A 25,499-nucleotide genomic window follows, 5' to 3' on the forward strand; every position below is an offset into this window, starting at 1 on the left:
GAAATGACTACCTTTACAAAAATGACTTGTAACTTATTTTTCTGACTATAAACCTATACGTTTTCTGTTTAGATTCATAAAATAGAGTTCAATATGAAACCATATCAATTTGATTCACTCAAAACGGATTTAAAATGAAGAAGTTATGGGTAAAACAAGATTGGATAATTTTTCTCATTTTAGCTACGTGAAAATTGGTAACAAATCTATTCCAACCATAACTTAATCAACTTGTATTGTATATTATGTAATCTTGAGATACCATAGACACGTATACAATGTTTCGACCTATCATGTCGACACATCTATATATATTTCGGAACAACCATAGACACTCTATATGTGAATGTTGGAGTTAGCTATACAGGGTTGAGGTTGATTCCAAAATATATATAGTTTGAGTTGTGATCAATACTGAGATACGTATACACTAGGTTGTGGATTGATTCAAGATAATATTTATCGATTTATTTCTGTACATCTAACTGTGGACAACTAGTTGTAGGTTACTAATGTAGTGACCCGAACTTTTCCATGTTTATATATATTAATTGAGATTGATGTTTACATGATTAAATGTTTCCAACATGTTAAGCAATCAAACTTGTTAAGACTTGATTAATTGAAATAGGTTTCATATAGACAATTGACCACCCAAGTTGACCGGTGATTCACGAACGTTAAAACTTGTAAAAACTATATGATGACATATATATGGTTATATATATAGTTAACATTATATTATGATAATTAAACATATCATTAAGTATATTAACAATGAACTACATATGTAAAAACAAGACTACTAACTTAATGATTTTGAAACGAGACATATATGTAACGATTATCGTTGTAACGACATTTAATGTATATATATCATATTAAGAGATATTCGTACATCATAATATCTTGATAATATAATAATTTAAAATCTCTTTTGATATTATAAACATTGGGTTAACAACATTTAACAAGATCGTTAACCTAAAGGTTTCAAAACAACACTTACATGTAACGACTAACGATGACTTAACGACTCAGTTAAAATGTATATACATGTAGTGTTTTAATATGTATTTATACACTTTTGAAAGACTTCAATACACTTATCAAAATACTTCTACTTAACAAAAATGCTTACAATTACATTCTCGTTCAGTTTCATCAACAATTCTACTCGTATGCACCCGTATTCGTACTCGTACAATACACAGCTTTTAGATGTATGTACTATTGGTATATACACTCCAATGATCAGCTCTTAGCAGCCCATGTGAGTCACCTAACACATGTGGGAACCATCATTTGGCAACTAGCATGAAATATCTCATAAGATTACAAAAATATGAGTAATCATTCATGACTTATTTACATGAAAACAAAATTACATATCCTTTATATCTAATCCATACACCAACGACCAAAAACACCTACAAACACTTTCATTCTTCAATTTTCTTCATCTAATTGAACTCTCTCAAGTTCTATCTTCAAGTTCTAAGTGTTCTTCATAAATTCCAAAAGTTCTAGTTTCATAAAATCAAGAATACTTTCAAGTTTGCTAGCTCACTTCCAATCTTGTAAGGTGATGATCCAACCTCAAGAAATCTTTGTTTCTTACAGTAGGTTATCATTCTAATACAAGGTAATAATCATATTCAAACTTTGGTTCAATTTCTATAACTATAACAATCTTATTTCAAGTGATGATCTTACTTGAACTTGTTTTCGTGTCATGATTTTGCTTCAAGAACTTTGAGCCATCCAAGGATCCATTGAAGCTAGATCCATTTTTCTCTTTTCCAGTAGGTTCATCCAAGGAACTTAAGGTAGTAATGATGTTCATAACATCATTCGATTCATACATGTAAAGCTATCTTATTCGAAGGTTTAAACTTGTAATCACTAGAACATAGTTTAGTTAATTCTAAACTTGTTCGCAAACAAAAGTTAATCCTTCTAACTTGACTTTTAAAATCAACTAAAGACATGTTCTATATCTATATGATATGCTAACTTAATGATTTAAAACCTGGAAACACGAAAAACACCGTAAAACCGGATTTACGCCGTCGTAGTAACACCGCGGGCTGTTTTGGGTTAGTTAATTAAAAACTATGATAAACTTTGATTTAAAAGTTGTTATTCTGAGAAAATGATTTTTATTATGAACATGAAACTATATCCAAAAATTATGGTTAAACTCAAAGTGGAAGTATGTTTTCTAAAATGGTCATCTAGACGTCGTTCTTTCGACTGAAATGACTACCTTTACAAAAACGACTTGTAACTTATTTTTCTGACTAGAAACCTATACTTTTTTTGTTTAGATTCATAAAATAGAGTTCAATATGAAACCATAGCAATTTGATTCACTCAAAACGGATTTAAAATGAAGAAGTTATGGGTAAAACAAGATTGGATAATTTTTCTCATTTTAGCTACGTGAAAATTGGTAACAAATCTATTCCAACCATAACTTAATCAACTTGTATTATATATTATGTAATCTTGAGATACCATAGACACGTATACAATGTTTCGACCTATCATGTCGACACATCTATATATATTTCGGAACAACCATAGACACTCTATATGTGAATGTTGGAGTTAGCTATACAGGGTTGAGGTTGATTCCAAAATATATATAGTTTGAGTTGTGATCAATACTGAGATACGTATACACTGGGTCGTGGATTGATTCAAGATAATATTTATCGATTTATTTCTGTACATCTAACTGTGGACAACTAGTTGTAGGTTACTAACGAGGACAGCTGACTTAATAAACTTAAAACATCAAAATATATTAAAAGTGTTGTAAATATATTTTGAACATACTTTGATATATATGTATATATTGTTATAGGTTCGTGAATCAACCAGTGGCCAAGTCTTACTTCCCGACGAAGTAAAAATCTGTGAAAGTGAGTTATAGTCCCACTTTTAAAATCTAATATTTTTGGGATGAGAATACATGCAGGTTTTATAAATGATTTACAAAATAGACACAAGTACGTGAAACTACATTCTATGGTTGAATTATCGAAATCGAATATGCCCCTTTTTATTAAGTCTGGTAATCTAAGAATTAGGGAACAGACACCCTAATTGACGCGAATCCTAAAGATAGATCTATTGGGCCTAACAAACCCCATCCAAAGTACCGGATGCTTTAGTACTTCGAAATTTATATCATATCCGAAGGGTGTCCCGGAATGATGGGGATATTCTTATATATGCATCTTGTTATTGTCGGTTACCAGGTGTTCACCATATGAATGATTTTTATCTCTATGTATGGGATGTGTATTGAAATATGAAATCTTGTGGTCTATTGTTACGATTTGATATATATAGGTTAAACCTATAACTCACCAACATTTTTGTTGACGTTTTAAGCATGTTTATTCTCAGGTGATTATTAAGAGCTTCCGCTGTCGCATACTTAAATAAGGACAAGATTTGGAGTCCATGCTTGTATGATATTGTGTAAAAACTGCATTCAAGAAACTTATTTTGTTGTAACATATTTGTATTGTAAACCATTATGTAATGGTCGTGTGTAAACAGGATATTTTAGATTATCATTATTTGATAATCTACGTAAAGCTTTTTAAACCTTTATTGATGAAATAAAGGTTATGGTTTGTTTAAAAATGAATGCAGTCTTTGAAAAACGTCTCATATAGAGGTCAAAACCTCGCAACGAAATCAATTAATATGGAACGTTTTTAATCAATAAGAACGGGACATTTCAGTTGGTATCCGAGCGATGGTCTTAGAGAACCAGAATTTTGCATTAGTGTGTCTTATCTAGTTTGTTAGGATGCATTAGTGAGTCTGGACTTCGACCGTGTTTACTTGAAAAATGATTGCTTAACAAATTTTGTTGGAAACTATATATTTTTAACATGTGAATATTATGTGATATATTAATCTCTTAACGCGTTTGATATTATGTGATAGATGTCTACCTCTAGAACAAGTCTCATTGACTCACCTAATAATAATGAAGAGTCAAATGTAAATTGGAATGATTCGTGGACTGATTCACAAGTTCCCGAAGAGGAACCGGAAGAAGAGTCGGAACCGGAAGAAGAATCGGAACCGGAAGAAGAATCGGAACCGGATGAAGAAATAGAACCGGTGGGGGGAAATAATAAAACGGTTAAGTAAAAGAAAATCCTCAACCAACCGACCAAGGTTAATTATGGTCAATGGTGTTTCCGCCAAGGAAGCAAAATATTGGGAGGATTACCAATTCTCCGATGAATCAGATTCCGACGAGAATTCCGATGATGTTATAGAAATTACCCCAACTGAATTTAAAAAGGCAAAAGAAAATAATAAGGGAAAGGGCATAAAAATAGAGAAATCTAATTCCAACCCCGATGAACTGTATATGTATCGTCAACCCCCGAAGTCCTTAAGTTGTAACAATGACCCGGGAACCTCTAAACCACCAGGTTTTTCTAAACCAATGTGGACAACGACGGCTCGTATTAGGGGAACATCATATATCCCTAGAAACTTGGCAAAACGAACCAAAACCGAAGAAGAAGAAACGAGCGAGTCGGAATAAGATAGTTGTATTCGTGTGGTGTAATATATGGAATATAGTGTTCTTATGCTTTATGATATATGTAAAAATTGCTTGTATTAATAAGTATTTTTTTTATGAATCTAACTCTTGTCTATTTTACAGTTTAAAAACACAAAATGGATAGACAACCCAATATTTTAAGAGACCTACCCGGAGACATGATTGATGAAATCTTGTCTAGAGTCGGCCAGAATTCTTCGGCACAACTATTTAAGGCGAGATCAGTTTGTAAGACATTCGAAGAACGTTCCAAGAATGTCTTGGTTTATAAGAGACTTTCGTTTGAAAGATGGGGGATATCACATTGGGAAACCCATAAGTTACGATGTGTTTACTTTGACGCATATATTGCGGGGAACCCAAATGCTATTTTACGCAACGGGTTAAGAAATTATTTTGACTCAATATATCCGAATATTGGACTTCGTGATTTAGAAAAAGCGGCTAACATGCAACATAAAGAAGCATGTTATGCTTACGGATTAGTAATGTTCGCTTCTCACCAAAGTGAGAACAAGAACATCGGGCTACAACTATTAAACAAAACGTTTCCACAAGTGACGGAGTCGGTAATTGGGGTAAGAAATGAGGTTTTTAGATTATTACGGGACTGTTGGACATTACGTAACCCTCGTCCCTTTGATGACGTTACAACACGCTGTCTTATCAACGGCCATAACGGTTATGTTGCACAAGACCAAGGATGGGAAGTAGTCCTAGTAAAACCAGAATGCATGACTTGTTTCTGGACGTATGAATTACGTGTCTTTATTGCCTTTGCTGAACGACTTGTGTACTAGCTAGAATTGTCTTCACAACTATCTTGTATCAAAGTTATTGTGTGCTATATTTCATGCTTTATGTAAAATAAGCGGTATTGTAAGTTTGTAAAATATTGTATAAAAGTTTGAACGCGAAATATTATTATAATCAGTTTTTCATATAGAATTGTAGTAGTTGAATTGTATATTAGCTACTAAGTATGAACTTAACGGGTAGGTACTACCCGAATTTAAACTTATAAAACGCTAATATGAAGAAAAAGCTTTTATAAATGAGTTCATATTATGCTACGAAATACTATTAACTACTCTTAATATTCTGTATGATTAACTTGTTCCATTTAACTATTTTGAAGGAAATGGCACCGACTACTCGACACACCGTGAATATGAATGAAGAGGAATTCCGTACTTTTCTAGCTTCAAACATAGCCGCAGTACAGGCTGCGCTACATACCAACAATAACCTTGGATCTAGCAGTACAGGAAATCGTGTAGGATGCACCTACAAAGAATTCACTGTCTGCAAACCTTTGGAATTTGATGGAACCGAAGGACCGATCGGATTGAAACGGTGGACCGAGAAGGTTGAATCGGTGTTTGCCATAAGTAAGTGTACTGAAGAGGACAAAGTGAAGTACGCTACGCATACCTTCACAGGTTCTGCGTTAACATGGTGGAATACCTATCTAGAGCAAGTGGGACAAGATGATGCGTACGCACTACCGTGGTCAGCATTCAAGCACTTGATGAACGAGAAGTACCGTCCCAGAACCGAGGTCAATAAGCTCAAGACAGAACTTAGAGGGTTACGAACCCAAGGATTTGATATTACCATGTACGAAAGACGATTCACAGAATTGTGCCTATTGTGTCCAGGAGCATTCGAAGATGAGGAAGAGAAGATCGACGCATTTGTGAAAGGATTACCAGAAAGAATCCAAGAAGATATAAGTTCACACGAGCCCGCCTCCATACAACAGGCATGTAGAATGGCTCACAAACTAGTGAACCAGATTGAAGAAAGAATTAAAGAACAGACTGCTGAAGAGGCCAATGTGAAGCAAGTCAAAAGAAAGTGGGAGGAAAATGGTGATAAGAATCACCAATACAACAACAACAACAATCGCAACATCAATCGCAACTACAACAAACGGCCCAACAACAACAACAACAACAACAACAACAACAACAGCAACTACAACAATCATCCCAACAACAATAATAACCGCAACAACAACAACAATCAGAAGCAACTATGTCAAAGGTGTGAAAAGAATCACTCGGGGTTCTGCACCAAATTTTGCAACAAGTGTAAAAGAAATGGTCATAGCGCGGCGAAGTGTGAGGTCTACGGACCAGGGGTTAATAGAACGAAAGGAACAAATGGTGTCGGAACGAGTAATGGCGGAGCAAGTAGTGTCGGAGCAAGTTATGCCAATGTAGTTTGTTATAAATGTGGAAAACCAGGCCACATTATTAGAAATTGCCCGAACCAGGAGAACACGAATGGACAAGGTCGTGGAAGAGTTTTCAATATTAATGCGGTAGAGGCACAGGAAGACCCGGAGCTTGTTACGGGTACGTTTCTTATTGACAATAAATCTGCTTACGTTTTATTTGATTCGGGTGCGGATAGAAGCTATATGAGTAGAGATTTTTGTGCTAAATTAAGTTGTCCATTGACGCCTTTGGATAGTAAATTTTTACTCGAATTAGCAAATGGTAAATTAATTTCAGCAGATAATATATGTCGGAATCGAGAAATTAAACTGGTTAGCGAAACATTTAAGATTGATTTGATACCAGTAGAGTTAGGGAGTTTTGATGTGATAATCGGTATGGACTGGTTGAAAGAAGTGAAAGCAGAGATCGTTTGTTACAAAAATGCAATTCGCATTATACGAGAAAAAGGAAAACCCTTAATGGTGTACGGAGAAAAGGGCAACACGAAGCTACATCTTATTAGTAATTTGAAGGCACAAAAACTAATAAGAAAAGGTTGCTATGCTGTTCTAGCACACGTCGAGAAAGTACAAACTGAAGAAAAGAGCATCAATGATGTTCCCATTGCAAAAGAATTTCCCGATGTATTTCCGAAAGAATTACCGGGATTACCCCCACATCGATCCGTTGAATTTCAAATAGATCTTGTACCAGGAGCTGCACCAATAGCTCGTGCTCCTTACAGACTCGCACCCAGCGAGATGAAAGAACTGCAAAGCCAATTACAAGAACTTTTAGAGCGTGGTTTCATTCGACCAAGCACATCACCGTGGGGAGCTCCTGTTTTGTTTGTCAAGAAGAAAGATGGTACATTCAGGTTGTGTATCGACTACCGAGAGTTGAACAAACTTACCATTAAGAACCGCTACCCACTACCGAGAATCGACGACTTATTTGATCAACTACAAGGCTCGTCTGTTTATTCAAAGATTGACTTACGTTCCGGGTATCATCAAATGCGGGTGAAAGAAGATGATATTCCAAAGACTGCTTTCAGAACACGTTACGGTCATTACGAGTTTATGGTCATGCCGTTTGGTTTAACTAATGCACCAGCTGTGTTCATGGACCTTATGAACCGAGTGTGTGGACCATACCTTGATAAGTTTGTCATTGTTTTCATTGATGACATACTTATTTACTCAAAGAATGACCAAGAACACGGTGAACATTTGAGAAAGGTGTTAGAAGTATTGAGGAAGGAAGAATTGTACGCTAAGTTTTCAAAGTGTGCATTTTGGTTGGAAGAAGTTCAATTCCTCGGTCACATAGTGAACAAAGAAGGTATTAAGGTGGATCCGGCAAAGATAGAAACTGTTGAAAAGTGGGAAACCCCGAAAACTCCGAAACACATACGCCAGTTTTTAGGACTAGCTGGTTACTACAGAAGGTTCATCCACGACTTTTCCAGAATAGCAAAACCCTTGACTGCATTAACGCATAAAGGGAAGAAATTTGAATGGAATGATGAACAAGAGAAAGCGTTTCAGTTATTGAAGAAAAAGCTAACTACGGCACCTATATTGTCATTACCTGAAGGGAATGATGATTTTGTGATTTATTGTGACGCATCAAAGCAAGGTCTCGGTTGTGTATTAATGCAACGAACGAAGGTGATTGCTTATGCGTCTAGACAATTGAAGATTCACGAACAAAATTATACGACGCATGATTTGGAATTAGGCGCGGTTGTTTTTGCATTAAAGACTTGGAGACACTACTTATATGGGGTCAAAAGTATTATATATACCGACCACAAAAGTCTTCAACACATATTTAATCAGAAACAACTGAATATGAGGCAGCGTAGGTGGATTGAATTGTTGAATGATTACGACTTTGAGATTCGTTACCACCCGGGGAAGGCAAATGTGGTAGCCGATGCCTTGAGCAGGAAGGACAGAGAACCCATTCGAGTAAAATCTATGAATATAATGATTCATAATAACATTACTACTCAAATAAAGGAGGCGCAACAAGGAGTTTTAAAAGAGGGAAATTTAAAGGATGAAATACCCAAAGGATCGGAGAAGCATCTTAATATTCGGGAAGACGGAACCCGGTATAGGGCTGAAAGGATTTGGGTACCAAAATTTGGAGATATGAGAGAAATGGTACTTAGAGAAGCTCATAAAACCAGATACTCAATACATCCTGGAACGGGGAAGATGTACAAGGATCTCAAGAAACATTTTTGGTGGCCGGGTATGAAAGCCGATGTTGCTAAATACGTAGGAGAATGTTTGACGTGTTCTAAGGTCAAAGCTGAGCATCAGAAACCATCAGGTCTACTTCAACAACCCGAAATCCCGGAATGGAAATGGGAAAACATTACCATGGATTTCATCACTAAATTGCCAAGGACTGCAAGTGGTTTTGATACTATTTGGGTAATAGTTGATCGTCTCACCAAATCAGCACACTTCCTACCAATAAGAGAAGATGACAAGATGGAGAAGTTAGCACGACTGTATTTGAAGGAAGTCGTCTCCAGACATGGAATACCAATCTCTATTATCTCTGATAGGGATGGCAGATTTATTTCAAGATTCTGGCAGACATTACAGCAAGCATTAGGAACTCGTCTAGACATGAGTACTGCCTATCATCCACAAACTGATGGGCAGAGCGAAAGGACGATACAAACGCTTGAAGACATGTTACGAGCATGTGTTATTGATTTCGGAAACAGTTGGGATCGACATCTACCGTTAGCAGAATTTTCCTACAACAACAGCTACCATTCAAGCATTGAGATGGCGCCGTTTGAAGCACTTTATGGTAGAAAGTGCAGGTCTCCGATTTGTTGGAGTGAAGTGGGGGATAGACAGATTACGGGTCCGGAGATTATACAAGAAACTACCGAGAAGATCATCCAAATTCAACAACGGTTGAAAACCGCCCAAAGTCGACAAAAGAGCTACGCTGACATTAAAAGAAAAGATATAGAATTTGAAATTGGAGAGATGGTCATGCTTAAAGTTGCACCTTGGAAAGGCGTTGTTCGATTTGGTAAACGAGGGAAATTAAATCCAAGGTATATTGGACCATTCAAGATTATTGATCGTGTCGGACCAGTAGCTTACCGACTTGAGTTACCTCAACAACTCGCGGCTGTACATAACACTTTCCACGTCTCGAATTTGAAGAAATGTTTTGCTAAAGAAGATCTCACTATTCCGTTAGATGAAATCCAAATCAACGAAAAACTCCAATTCATCGAAGAACCCGTCGAAATAATGGATCGTGAGGTTAAAAGACTTAAGCAAAACAAGATACCAATTGTTAAGGTTCGATGGAATGCTCGTAGAGGACCCGAGTTCACCTGGGAGCGTGAAGATCAGATGAAGAAGAAATACCCGCATCTATTTCCAGAAGATTCGTCAACACCTTCAACAGCTTAAAATTTCGGGACGAAATTTATTTAACGGGTAGGTACTGTAGTGACCCGAACTTTTCCATGTTTATATATATTAATTGAGATTGATGTTTACATGATTAAATGTTTCCAACATGTTAAGCAATCAAACTTGTTAAGACTTGATTAATTGAAATAGGTTTCATATAGACAATTGACCACCCAAGTTGACCGGTGATTCACGAACGTTAAAACTTGTAAAAACTATATGATGACATATATATGGTTATATATATAGTTAACATTATATTATGATAATTAAACATATCATTAAGTATATTAACAATGAACTACATATGTAAAAACAAGACTACTAACTTAATGATTTTGAAACGAGACATATATGTAACGATTATCGTTGTAACGACATTTAATGTATATATATCATATTAAGAGATATTCGTACATCATAATATCTTGATAATATAATAATTTAAAATCTCTTTTGATATTATAAACATTGGGTTAACAACATTTAACAAGATCGTTAACCTAAAGGTTTCAAAACAACACTTACATGTAACGACTAACGATGACTTAACGACTCAGTTAAAATGTATATACATGTAGTGTTTTAATATGTATTTATACACTTTTGAAAGACTTCAATACACTTATCAAAATACTTCTACTTAACAAAAATGCTTACAATTACATTCTCGTTCAGTTTCATCAACAATTCTACTCGTATGCACCCGTATTCGTACTCGTACAATACACAGCTTTTAGATGTATGTACTATTGGTATATACACTCCAATGATCAGCTCTTAGCAGCCCATGTGAGTCACCTAACACATGTGGGAACCATCATTTGGCAACTAGCATGAAATATCTCATAAGATTACAAAAATATGAGTAATCATTCATGACTTATTTACATGAAAACAAAATTACATATCCTTTATATCTAATCCATACACCAACGACCAAAAACACCTACAAACACTTTCATTCTTCAATTTTCTTCATCTAATTGAACTCTCTCAAGTTCTATCTTCAAGTTCTAAGTGTTCTTCATAAATTCCAAAAGTTCTAGTTTCATAAAATCAAGAATACTTTCAAGTTTGCTAGCTCACTTCCAATCTTGTAAGGTGATGATCCAACCTCAAGAAATCTTTGTTTCTTACAGTAGGTTATCATTCTAATACAAGGTAATAATCATATTCAAACTTTGGTTCAATTTCTATAACTATAACAATCTTATTTCAAGTGATGATCTTACTTGAACTTGTTTTCGTGTCATGATTTTGCTTCAAGAACTTTGAGCCATCCAAGGATCCATTGAAGCTAGATCCATTTTTCTCTTTTCCAGTAGGTTCATCCAAGGAACTTAAGGTAGTAATGATGTTCATAACATCATTCGATTCATACATGTAAAGCTATCTTATTCGAAGGTTTAAACTTGTAATCACTAGAACATAGTTTAGTTAATTCTAAACTTGTTCGCAAACAAAAGTTAATCCTTCTAACTTGACTTTTAAAATCAACTAAAGACATGTTCTATATCTATATGATATGCTAACTTAATGATTTAAAACCTGGAAACACGAAAAACACCGTAAAACCGGATTTACGCCGTCGTAGTAACACCGCGGGCTGTTTTGGGTTAGTTAATTAAAAACTATGATAAACTTTGATTTAAAAGTTGTTATTCTGAGAAAATGATTTTTATTATGAACATGAAACTATATCCAAAAATTATGGTTAAACTCAAAGTGGAAGTATGTTTTCTAAAATGGTCATCTAGACGTCGTTCTTTCGACTGAAATGACTACCTTTACAAAAACGACTTGTAACTTATTTTTCTGACTAGAAACGTATACTTTTTTTGTTTAGATTCATAAAATAGAGTTCAATATGAAACCATAGCAATTTGATTCACTCAAAACGGATTTAAAATGAAGAAGTTATGGGTAAAACAAGATTGGATAATTTTTCTCATTTTAGCTACGTGAAAATTGGTAACAAATCTATTCCAACCATAACTTAATCAACTTGTATTATATATTATGTAATCTTGAGATACCATAGACACGTATACAATGTTTCGACCTATCATGTCGACACATCTATATATATTTCGGAACAACCATAGACACTCTATATGTGAATGTTGGAGTTAGCTATACAGGGTTGAGGTTGATTCCAAAATATATATAGTTTGAGTTGTGATCAATACTGAGATACGTATACACTGGGTCGTGGATTGATTCAAGATAATATTTATCGATTTATTTCTGTACATCTAACTGTGGACAACTAGTTGTAGGTTACTAACGAGGACAGCTGACTTAATAAACTTAAAACATCAAAATATATTAAAAGTGTTGTAAATATATTTTGAACATACTTTGATATATATGTATATATTGTTATAGGTTCGTGAATCAACCAGTGGCCAAGTCTTACTTCCCGACGAAGTAAAAATCTGTGAAAGTGAGTTATAGTCCCACTTTTAAAATCTAATATTTTTGGGATGAGAATACATGCAGGTTTTATAAATGATTTACAAAATAGACACAAGTACGTGAAACTACATTCTATGGTTGAATTATCGAAATCGAATATGCCCCTTTTTATTAAGTCTGGTAATCTAAGAATTAGGGAACAGACACCCTAATTGACGCGAATCCTAAAGATAGATCTATTGGGCCTAACAAACCCCATCCAAAGTACCGGATGCTTTAGTACTTCGAAATTTATATCATATCCGAAGGGTGTCCCGGAATGATGGGGATATTCTTATATATGCATCTTGTTATTGTCGGTTACCAGGTGTTCACCATATGAATGATTTTTATCTCTATGTATGGGATGTGTATTGAAATATGAAATCTTGTGGTCTATTGTTACGATTTGATATATATAGGTTAAACCTATAACTCACCAACATTTTTGTTGACGTTTTAAGCATGTTTATTCTCAGGTGATTATTAAGAGCTTCCGCTGTCGCATACTTAAATAAGGACAAGATTTGGAGTCCATGCTTGTATGATATTGTGTAAAAACTGCATTCAAGAAACTTATTTTGTTGTAACATATTTGTATTGTAAACCATTATGTAATGGTCGTGTGTAAACAGGATATTTTAGATTATCATTATTTGATAATCTACGTAAAGCTTTTTAAACCTTTATTGATGAAATAAAGGTTATGGTTTGTTTAAAAATGAATGCAGTCTTTGAAAAACGTCTCATATAGAGGTCAAAACCTCGCAACGAAATCAATTAATATGGAACGTTTTTAATCAATAAGAACGGGACATTTCAACTAATGAGGACAGCTGACTTAATAAACTTAAAACATCAAAATATATTAAAAGTGTTGTAAATATATTTTGAACATACTTTGATATATATGTATATATTGTTATAGGTTCGTGAATCAACCAGTGGCCAAGTCTTACTTCCCGATGAAGTAAAAATCTGTGAAAGTGAGTTATAGTCCCACTTTTAAAATCTAATATTTTGGGATGAGAATACATGCAGGTTTTATAAATGATTTACAAAATAGACACAAGTACGTGAAACTACATTCTATGGTTGAATTATCAAAATCGAATATGCCCCTTTTTATTAAGTCTGGTAATCTAAGAATTAGGGAACAGACACCCTAATTGACGCGAATTCTAAAGATAGATCTATTGGGCCTAACAAACCCCATCCAAAGTACCGGATGCTTTAGTACTTCGAAATTTATATCATATCCGAAGGGTGTCCCGGAATGATGGGGATATTCTTATATATGCATCTTGTTAATGTCGGTTACCAGGTGTTCACCATATGAATGATTTTTATCTCTATGTATGGGATGTGTATTGAAATATGAAATCTTGTGGTCTATTGTTACGATTTGATATATATAGGTTAAACCTATAACTCACCAACATTTTTGTTGACGTTTAAAGCATGTTTATTCTCAGGTGAATACTAAGAGCTTCCGCTGTCGCATACTTAAATAAGGACGAGATTTGGAGTCCATGCTTGTATGATATTGTGTAAAAACTGCATTCAAGAAACTTATTTTGTTGTAACATATTTGTATTGTAAACCATTATGTAATGGTCGTGTGTAAACAGGATATTTTAGATTATCATTATTTGATAATCTACGTAAAGCTTTTTAAAACCTTTATCTATAAAATAAAGGTTATGGTTTGTTTTAAAAATGAATGCAGTCTTTGAAAAACGTCTCATATAGAGGTCAAAACCTCGCAACGAAATCAATTAATATGGAACGTTTTAGTCAATAAGAACGGGACATTTCAGTTGGTATCCGAGCGTTGGTCTTAGAGAACCAGAAAAATTACATTAGTGTGTCTTATCGAGTTTGTTAGGATGCATTAGTGAGTCTGGACTTCGACCGTGTTTTCTTTAAAAATGATTGCTTAACATTTTTGTTGGAAACTATATATTATTAACATGTATATATTATGTGATATATTAATCTCTTAACATGTTTGATATTGTGTGATAGATGTCTACCTCTAGCACAAATCCCATTGACTCACCTAATAATAACGAAGAGTCAAATATATATTGGACTGATTCACAAGTTCCCGAAGAAGAACCGGAAGAAGAATCAGAACCGGAAGAAGAATCGGAACCGGAAGAGGAGGAACCGGAGAAAGAAATAGAACCGGTGGGGGAAATAATAAAACGGTTAAGTAAAAGAAAATCCTCAACCAACCGACCAAGGTTAATTATGGTCAATGGTGTTTCCGCCAAGGAAGCAAAATATTGGTAGGATTACCAATTCTCCGATGAATCGGATTCCGACGAGAATTCCGATGATGTTATAGAAATTACCCCAACTGAATTTAAAAAGGCAAAAGAAAATAATAAGGGAAAGGGCATAAAAATAGAGAAATCTAATTCCAACCCCGATGAACTTTATACGTATCGTCAACCCCCGAAGCCCTTAAGTTGTAACAATGACCCGGGAACCTCTAAACCACCAGGTTTTTCTAAACCGTTGTGGAAAACAACAGCTCATATTAGGGGAACATCATATATCCCTAGAAACTTGGCAAAACGAACTAAAACCGAAGAAGAAGAAGAAGAAAGCGAGTCGGAATAAGATAGTTGTATTCGTGTGGTGTAATATATGTAATATAGTGTGCTTATGCTTTATGATATATGTAAAAATTGCTTGTATTAATAAGTATTTTTTTTTATGAATCTAACTCTTGTCTATTTTACAGTATAAAAACACAAAATGGATAGACAACCCAATATTTTAAGAGACCTACCCGGAGACATGATTGATGAAATCTTGTCTAGAGTCGGTCAGAATTCTTCGGCACAACTATTTAAGGCGAGATCAGTTTGTAAGACATTCGAAGAACGTTCCAAGAATGCCTTGGTTTATAAAAGGCTTTCGTTCGAAAGATGGGGGATATCACATTGGGAAATCCATAAGTTACGATGTGTTTACTTTGACGCATATATTGCGGGGAACCCAAATGCTATTTTACGCAATGGGTTAAGAAATTATTTTGACTCAATATATCCGAATATTGGACTTCATGATTTAGAAAAAGCGGCTAACATGCAACATAAAGAAGCATGTTATGCTTACGGATTAGTAATGTTCGCTTCTCACCAAAGTGAGAACAAGAACATCGGGCTACAACTATTAAACAAAACGTTTCCACAAGTGACGGAGTCGGTAATTGGGGTAAGAAATGAGGTTTTTAGATTGTTACGGGACTGTTGGACATTACGTAACCCTCGTCCCTTTGACAATGTTACAACACGCTGTCTTATCAACGGCCATAACGGTTATGTTCCACAAGACCAAGGATGGGAAGTAATCCTAGTAAAACCAGAATGCATGACTTGTTTCTGGACGTATGAATTACGTGTCTTTATTACCTTTGCTGAACGACTTGTGTACTAGCTAGAATTATCTTCACAACCATCTTGTATCAAATTTATTGTGTGCTATATTTCATGCTATATGTAAAATAAGCGGCATTGTAAGTTTGTAAAATATTGTGTAAAAGTTTGAACGCGAAATATTATTATAATCAGTTTTTCATATAGAATTGTAGTAGTTGAATTGTATATTAGCTACTAAGTATGAACTTAACGGGTAGGTACTACCCAAATTTAAACTTATAAAACGCTAATATGAAGAAAAAGCTTTTATAAATGAGTTCATATTATGCTACGAAATACTATTAACTACTCTTAATATTCTGTATGATTAACTTGTTCCATTTGACTATTTTGAAGGAAATGGCACCGACTACTCGACACACCGTGAATATGAATGAAGAGGAATTCGTAATTTTCTAGCTTCAAACATAGTCGCAGTACAGGTGTGACATCCTCCCAATAGGGTCTGGAAGGAACGTCACTATTATCAAAACATACTAACATATTATAATAAACGAGAACAATACTAAATGATGAATTTAACTTTAATGAGTACGCAGCGGAAAATGAAATGTCGTTACAATGACAGGAATAACAATATCGTAAATGTTCACATGCAGAAGTAATAAATGCGATATCTCTTGATCCTATGTCCAAGTAGCATCACATAAGCAGTAAGTATAAGAGCTTGAATCAAACAGCACCTGAGACAAAACATGCTAAAGTGTCAACCAAAAAGGTTGAGTGAAGTTCATAGGTTTAACAAAAAGTTTGTCGTTGTTTTAGACCACAAGATTTAGTTTGTAAAGTTGATCTCCCGCAGGATCAAAAAGTTATGCCAATGCGTGATATTTAGACTAAACGTTCAAGTTTGCCCCATAACAAGTTGTGTCTGTCCTTGTCGGTTTAATTTCATTATTAAGTAATACAATGACTTGGTCAAATGTATCGGGGACGTTACTCCCGATAGGCCTACCCCCAATAATTAAGCATGCCGCAGCAATTAAAAATATCACTGTAGGGACTTAGTCGGACATAGCCGGGTATAGCATAGTTTAACAGTTTGGTACTTGTGTCTAAAGTGTAAAATTAAAAACAGCATGTGTCTTACCCCAAGTAAAAGTAAGTAAGTTTGCTAGCAATTAAAGAGGGGCTATGAATTCACCTTAGTAAGTAGAGAGAGAGTTATTCCTCTAAATAAAGAGTTGAACGAGTGAGCAGGAAAGTCAACCTATTGACATTTAAGAGTAGTTAAGTGTTTTGCCCATGTTTAAGTTTAAGTATGTGTTTAAGTATAGTTTGTTTTACTAAGTTTCTATTCCTAGTAAGTTACTATTTTTATAAAGTTTCCATTTTTAGAAAGTTTCTTATTTTACTAAGTTCCTATGACTAGAGAGTTTCTACTTTTATCAGTGTTTTCCATTTTAGGATACTTGCCGTATTAGATAAGCTTCCAATCACCCCTTTCCCTTCGAATGGCTAATTTAGATCTAGGGGCTTGAGCCATAGGACCCTTTAAATCGGAAATCCAAACCCTCTGCCTAGAATCTCAAAGAAACCATTCGTCAAGAAAGTTCGAAGATCTATACATCTCTAATACATATCCCAAAATGTTTTTATGTTACAATATAAGTAGTAGGTTATAGGTGCTAGTAATAGCAATAGTGTATACATGTTATTTATTTTATTTTTAATTGCATATAATTTATAACATTATTTACATATTTCGGTAAAAATAATAACCGAAGTAAAAAGTAAAAAGTAAAAAGTAAAAAAATAAAAAGTAAGAAAAGAATACTTACTAGTAGTAATTCTTCAAAGAGAGAATGAGAGAAATTTTGGTGTGAGTTTGAATGAGAAATGAGGGGTATTTATACTTGAAAAAATTAGGTAAAAAGAATAAAATAATTAAAAGAAAAAGAAATATTTAATTCTTAATGGGATTTTAAAATTAAAAAGTATTAAATGTTAGGTCATGGGATAATGCACAAAATAAAATAATAAAAGTAGTTTTTCCATTAAAATTTTTAATTAAAAAGTAATTTATTTATTTTTTATTTTTTATTTATTTTAAGGATTTTTTTATGTAAATAAACAAATTTATTTAATGTTTTTCCAAGAATATTTGTCAATAATATTTTATTTTATTTTTTTTATTTAATTAATAAATACAAATTTTGCATAAAAATAATAAATAATTCGGTATTTTGTATTTTTAATAATAATTATGATTTTAATTATTAAACTATAGCTTTAGTAAGTTTGTAAATATTATTACATTTATATATAATTGGATTTATTATATAGTTAAATATATAATACATTAACTAAATAATAAAAGTGATACAAAGTTTATATACTTAGTTAAATTATTTCAAATTATATAAATTAATAATATATTATTTATTTAAGCGTACATTGTTGACTAAAAATTACTATTCGGTCAATATTTAATTGTATATAACAACCCTTAATACATATAGTCAGACATATAACCCTAGGGTTAATTCAGTAATTTAGAAGTCGAAAAGTGAGGGTTGTTACAGTACCTCCCCGTTAATAAAAATTTCGTCCCGAAGTTTTAGGTAGACTTCTCGGATGCATCAGCGGTTGAGAAGAGATGGGGATATTTCTGTTTCATTTGGTCTTCACGTTCCCAGGTATACTTGGGGCCACTTCGTGAATTCCAATGGATCTTAACAATAGGTATGGTGCTTTGTTTTAAGCGTTTAGCAGATCGGTCCATGACTTCTACGGGTTCCTCTATGAAGTGCATTTTATCATCAATGCGAATGTCATCCAAAGGAATAACGAGAGTGTCATCAGCGAGACACTTTTTAAGATTCGAGACATGAAATACGTTGTGTACGCTGCTAAGTTCAGCAGGTAATTCTAATCGATAAGCCACGGGTCCGATCCTTTCAGTAATCTTGAAGGGTCCAACAAAACGTGGACTTAGTTTGCTTCATTTACCAAAACGAATGACGCCTTTCCAAGGGGATACTTTTAACATGACTTTGTCACCAACTTGGAATTTCAAATCTTTCCGACCTTTATTAGCATAGCTCTTCTTTCGGCTGCGGGCAGTTTCTATTCGTTTCTTAATCTGAACTATCTTTTCGGTTATCTCGTGTATGATTTCAGGACCAGTTAACTGTCTGTCCTCTAATTCATCCCAGCACAGTGGGGATCTACATTTTCGTCCGTATAAGGCCTTAAAAGGTGCAGCCTTAATACTTGAGTTGTAACTATTATTGTAAGAGAATTCAACCAAAGGCAAATGTCTATCCCAGCCTTTGCCGAAGTCGATAACACAAGCACGAAGCATATCTTCCAATATTTGAATGGTTCGTTCACTTTGACCATCGGTTTGCGGATGATAAGCAGTACTCATGTCGAGTTGAGTTCCAAGAGCAGATTGTAAGGATTTCTAGAATCTGGAAGTGAATCTACTGTCGCGATCGGATATTATTGATATAGGAACACCATGACGAGAGAAAATTTCTTTGATATACAGTTGTGACAATCTCTCCATCTTGTCGGTCTCCTTGATCGGTAAGAAATGAGCAGATTTAGTAAGACGATCTACTATGACCCATATAGTATCATTGCCACTAGAAGTCTTAGGCAATTTAGTAATATAGTCCATAGCGATACATTCCCACTTCCACTGCGGAATATCGGGTTGTGTCAACAGATCAGAAGGCTTTTGATGTTCAGCCTTGACTTGCAAACAAGTGAGACACTTACTAACATAAGTAGCAATGTCGGATTTCATATTAGGCCACCAGTAGAATTCCTTCACATCGTGGTACATCTTACTGGAACCCGGATGAATAGAATACCTAGTCTTATGCGCTTCATCCAAGACTAGTTCACGGAGATTACCGAAGCGAGGAACCCAAATTCTGTTGCCAAAGTACCGTGTACTATTAGCTTTCACTTGGAGTTGGTTCTCGAAACCGATAGGTCCTTCACCTTCGATAAATGTTGGTTTAATAGCTTCCAGTTGAGCTTCGCAGATTCGTGATATAAGATTTGATTTGATTTTCAGGTTTAAGGCACGAACACGTTTAACATCGTCTTTTCGACTAAGGGTATCAGCAACTACGTTTTCCTTGCCAGGATGATATTCCATCTTACAGTCATAATCATTCAATAACTCGAGCCATCGGCTTTGCCTCATATTCAGCTGTTTTTGATCAAAGATGTGTCGAAGACTTTTATGGTCAGTGTACACCATAAACTGGGTACCATATAGATAATGTCTCCATATCTTTAATGCAAATACCACGGCACCTAACTCAAGGTCGTGTATGGTATAGTTCTCCTTGTGTTTCTTCAACTGTCTAGATGCGTAGGCAATAAACTTTTCATGTTGCATTAAAACACAACCAAAGCCTTGCTTTGAGGCATCGCAGTAAACAACAAAATCGTCAGTACCTTCAGGTAAAGATAGAATCGGGGCTGTGGTCAACTTCTCTTTCAGAATCTTGAAAGCAGATTCCTGTTCTTCAGACCACTCAAACTTTTTCCCTTTTTGAGTTAGCTTCGTAAGAGGTTTGGCAAGAAGGGAAAAATCCTTTATGAATCTCCGATAATAACCGGCAAGTCCCAAAAATTGACGAATTTGCTTCGCAGTCTTTGGTATCTCCCAGTTCTGGATAGCGGTAATCTTAGCTGGATCGACATGTATTCCATTACTATCAACAACGTGTCCGAGGAATTGTACGGTTTTGAGCCAAAACTCGCACTTAGAAAACTTAGCGTAGAGTTGTTCCTTTCGTAAGAGTTCAAGAATCACGCGCAGATGTTGCTCATGTTCCTTCTCACTCTTGGAGTAGATCAAAATGTCATCAATGAAAACAATGACAAATTTATCGAGATAAGGTTTGCAGACACGGTTCATGAGATCCATGAAAACGGCAGGAGCATTGGTCAAACCGAAAGGCATGACACAGAATTCATAGTGCCCATAACGAGTGCGAAAAGCAGTCTTAGGAATATCAGATTCCTTGACTCTAAGTTGGTGATATCCGGACCTCAAATCAATCTTTGAATAAACAATTGACCCTTGAAGTTGGTCGAATAGATCATCAATACGTGGCAACGGATAACGGTTCTTGATAGTAAGCTTGTTAAGTTCGCGGTAATCAATGCACATCCTTAACGTACCATCCTTCTTTTTAACAAATAGAATAGGAGCTCCCCATGGGGACGAGCTTGGACGAATGAAACCTTTATCCAATAGTTCTTGGAGCTGGTTGGAAAGTTCCTTCATTTCCGAAGGTGCTAAACGGTATGGTGCTTTAGCAATAGGAGCAGCACCGGGAGCTAAATCAATTTGAAATTCAACTTGTCGAGGAGGTGGAAGACCAGGAAGATCTTCGGGAAACACATCGGGAAAGTCTTTAACCACTGGTACATCTTCAATACACTTCTCTTTCGATTCGATCATCTTAACGTGGGCTAGAATAGCTGGATAACCTTTCATAAGATGTTTGCGGGTTTTAATACAGGAGATAATATTGAGATTGGAACCACTCTTTTCACCTTGGATGATAAGAGTCTCTCCATTTCCCAATGGAACATGAATGGTTTTATCGTAACACATGATGGCAGCTCTCAATGGACGTAACCAGTCCATTCCAACTACGACGTCAAAACTTCCGAGCTCGACCTGCAAAAGGTCTATCTTAAATTCTTTATCGGCTAAGATTAGGTTGCAGTTTTTATAGACTTTATCGACTTGCATGACCTTTCCATTGGCTACTTCTACTAATCTTTTAGTTTCTAAGGGTTGAGGCTTTTCAGCAAATAGGGTACAAAAATCACTAGACACGTAACTTCTGTCGGCACCAGTATCGAATAAAATAGTTGCATAGAAATTATTGACAAGATACGTACTCGTGATAACTTCATCTTCATCTCGGGCTTCAGCAGCAGTAATAACAAACGCACAACCCTTCGCAGCAGTAGCATTAGCTCCAGTAGCGGGATTATCTTTCTTCTTAGGACAATTCGGACTAATGTGTCCCTTCTCTCCACAAGTATAGCATGTAGGACGAGCTTTGGCCGGAACAATAGCCTTATCCTTCGGAGGAGTCTTACACGTCTTAGAAACGTGTACCACTTTCTTACACAACGCACAAACCGCAGTACACTTCCCCGGGTGATGCCTTTCACAACGAATACAGAAAGGATAAGTACCCTTATAATTTGACCTTGAACCATCCGCAGGCTTCTTATTATAATTCTGAGCCGAACCTTGAGATGGCTCAAACTTCCTCTTACCATCATTACCCTTAGTTTCAACTTGCTTATTGGTCGACGCCCTTCTTCTCTTGGCCAACATGAGATTTTGTGCCACGATAATCACAGCATCCAAAGTAACCTTCTCAGCAGCAATAACATTCCCTTGAACATCCTCAGGAAGACCTTCAATATACCGCTCAATTCTTCTAGCTTCGGTAGGAAACATTTCAGGACATAGAGTAGAAAGCTCCAGATAACGATTGGTATAGTTCTCAATGTCAGTACCCTTGACCTTGAGTTCCCAGAACTCAGCTTCAAGTTTCTGAACTTGACTTCGAGGACAGAATTTGTTGACCATCATGCTTTTGAGTTCATCTCATGGAATTGCATTAGCATTATCAATTCCTATGGACTTGGCATGAGCAGTCCACCAAGTTAAAGCATTGCCACCCAATGAGCTAGTGGCATACTTTACTCGATCGTTATCACCACAGTTGCAAATACGAAAAATAGATTCCATCTTCTCGAACCAACGGACTAGTTCGACAGCTTCTTCAGTCCCCTTAAATGAAGGAGGATGACAGTTTGAAAAATCCTTGTAGGAACAAGGTTTCGGTTGTGGATTAGCATGGTTAGCTTGGGCGTTGCCGTGGGCGGCAGCGAGTAACTGTTGGAATTGCTCAGTAGTTAACACAACATTGTTAACGGTAGGTGCAGCTGAACGAACCATGATGTCACTACATAAAAGTGAACATAAGTCGTATAAGTTAACAAATTTGAGCAATTACAAGTAGGAATAAGATAAAGTATTAATATCACATGATATAAATAAAACACTTTATTTTATTAAGGAACTAGGCATTAAATAAGCCTTTTAATATATAATTCAGAAATAGAAATAGTTTGAAGGCATAGCCTTTACATAGATGGAAAATACAAAGATAACTAAAGAATATTAAGATTCATATTCCTGCTTCTCGTCCTCAACCTTCTTCATAAACTTCTCAACTTTCTCATTCTTCGCCTTTTATTTCTCATGTAGGAACTCGAGATTATCATAAAGGTTAGAAACTTCATTGTTGATTACATGGTACTTGTGGTCCCTTATAGAAAGTTGATTATTCACGCGGTTTTCCTCCATCTTCAATCTAAGGTCAACATCTTCTCTTAGGTAGGAGATAGATTGCTTCCCCCATCGGGTATTTCTATCACCTTCATACTTCACCAACTTTATCTCTTTCTTTAGTTCAGCATTTTCCTCCATGAGCTTCTTGATCGCTAGGTCTTTTTCCTTCATTTAAAAATCGATCCTTGCAATATGGCGAATTAGGTCATCGGTAGTTTTTCGCAGATTCATGAGCTCGTACTTGGCATCAACTTCATCGTAGAAAGGAGATCGGGATCTTTTCTTTGACGGCCCAGTTTCTTCAAGACATTTCCTCTTGTCTTTATTCCTCAGGGTTGGATAGTATTCAGGAGACCCATGTAACTTTAGAGTAGTATTTGGGCTATAATTTGGTGAGGGAGGACCACCAAAGCCATAAGGTGGACTTTGGACTGGTCTTTCTGTGGAAGACCTTTCAGTATCTTTTTCGGTTTGTTGAAAAGATTCATTTTGATCGTTTGATGATAATTAGACATCCTAACATTAGGAAGGATATTTTGATTAGAATCTTTAAGTCAAGTTTATTAAAGCATAATCGTTAAGATTATGGGGCAATCCTAAGTGCTTTAATTCTAAGGCAGGAAAGGTTATAGTTTCCTAGATTGCTAAGGCACCCTAGCTAACAAGTAAGACACACATAAAAATGCAATCCTGGTTCTCTATAACAGCCTGGTTATGCTCTGATACCAATCTGTAACGTCCTCCCAATAGGGTCTGGAAGGAACGTCACTATTATCAAAACATACCAACATATTATAATAAACGAGAACAATACTAAATGATGAATTTAACTTTAATGAGTACGCAGCGAAAAATGAAATGTCGTTACAATGACAGGAATAACAATATCGTAAATGTTCACATGCAGAAGTAATAAATGCGATATCTCTTGATCCTATGTCCAAGTAGCATCACATAAGCAGTAAGTATAAGAGCTTGAATCAAACAGCACCTGAGACAAAACATGCTAAAGTGTCAACCAAAAAGGTTGAGTGAAGTTCATAGGTTTAACAAAAAGTTTGTCGTTGTTTTTGACCACAAGATTTAGTTTGTAAAGTTGATCTCCCGCAGGATCAAAAAGTTATGCCAATGCGTGATATTTAGACTAAACGTTCAAGTTTGCCCCATGACAAGTTGTGTCTGTCCTTGTCGGTTTAATTTCATTATTAAGTAATACAATGACTTGGTCAAATGTATCGGGGACGTTACTCCCGATAGGCCTACCCCCAATAATTAAGCATGCCGCAGCAATTAAAAATATCACTGTAGGGACTTAGTCGGACATAGCCGGGTATAGCATAGTTTAACAGTTTGGTACTTGTGTCTAAAGTGTAAAATTAAAAACAGCATGTGTCTCACCCCAAGTAAAAGTAAGTAAGTTTGCTAGCAATTAAAGAGGGGCTATGAATTCATCTTAGTAAGTAGAGAGAGAGTTATTCCTCGAAATAAAGAGTTGAACGAGTGAGCAGGAAAGTCAACCTATTGACATTTAAGAGTAGTTAAGTGTTTTGCCCATGTTTAAGTTTAAGTATGTGTTTAAGTATAGTTTGTTTTACTAAGTTTTTATTCCTAGTAAGTTACTATTTTTATAAAGTTTCCATTTTTAGAAAGTTTCTTATTTTACTAAGTTCCTATGACTAGAGAGTTTCTACTTTTATCAGTGTTTTCCATTTTAGGATACTTGCCGTATTAGATAAGCTTCCAATCACCCCTTTCCCTTCGAATGGCTAATTTAGATCTAGGGGCTTGAGCCATAGGACCCTTTAAATCGGAAATCCAAACCCTCCGCCTAGAATCTCATAGAAACCATTCGTCAAGAAAGTTCGAAGATCTATACATCTCTAATACATATCCTAAAATGTTTTTATGTTACAATATAAG

The sequence above is a fragment of the Rutidosis leptorrhynchoides genome, chromosome 9, assembly GCF_046630445.1.
Source record: "Rutidosis leptorrhynchoides isolate AG116_Rl617_1_P2 chromosome 9, CSIRO_AGI_Rlap_v1, whole genome shotgun sequence".
NCBI classification, from domain to species: Eukaryota; Viridiplantae; Streptophyta; class Magnoliopsida; order Asterales; family Asteraceae; genus Rutidosis; species Rutidosis leptorrhynchoides.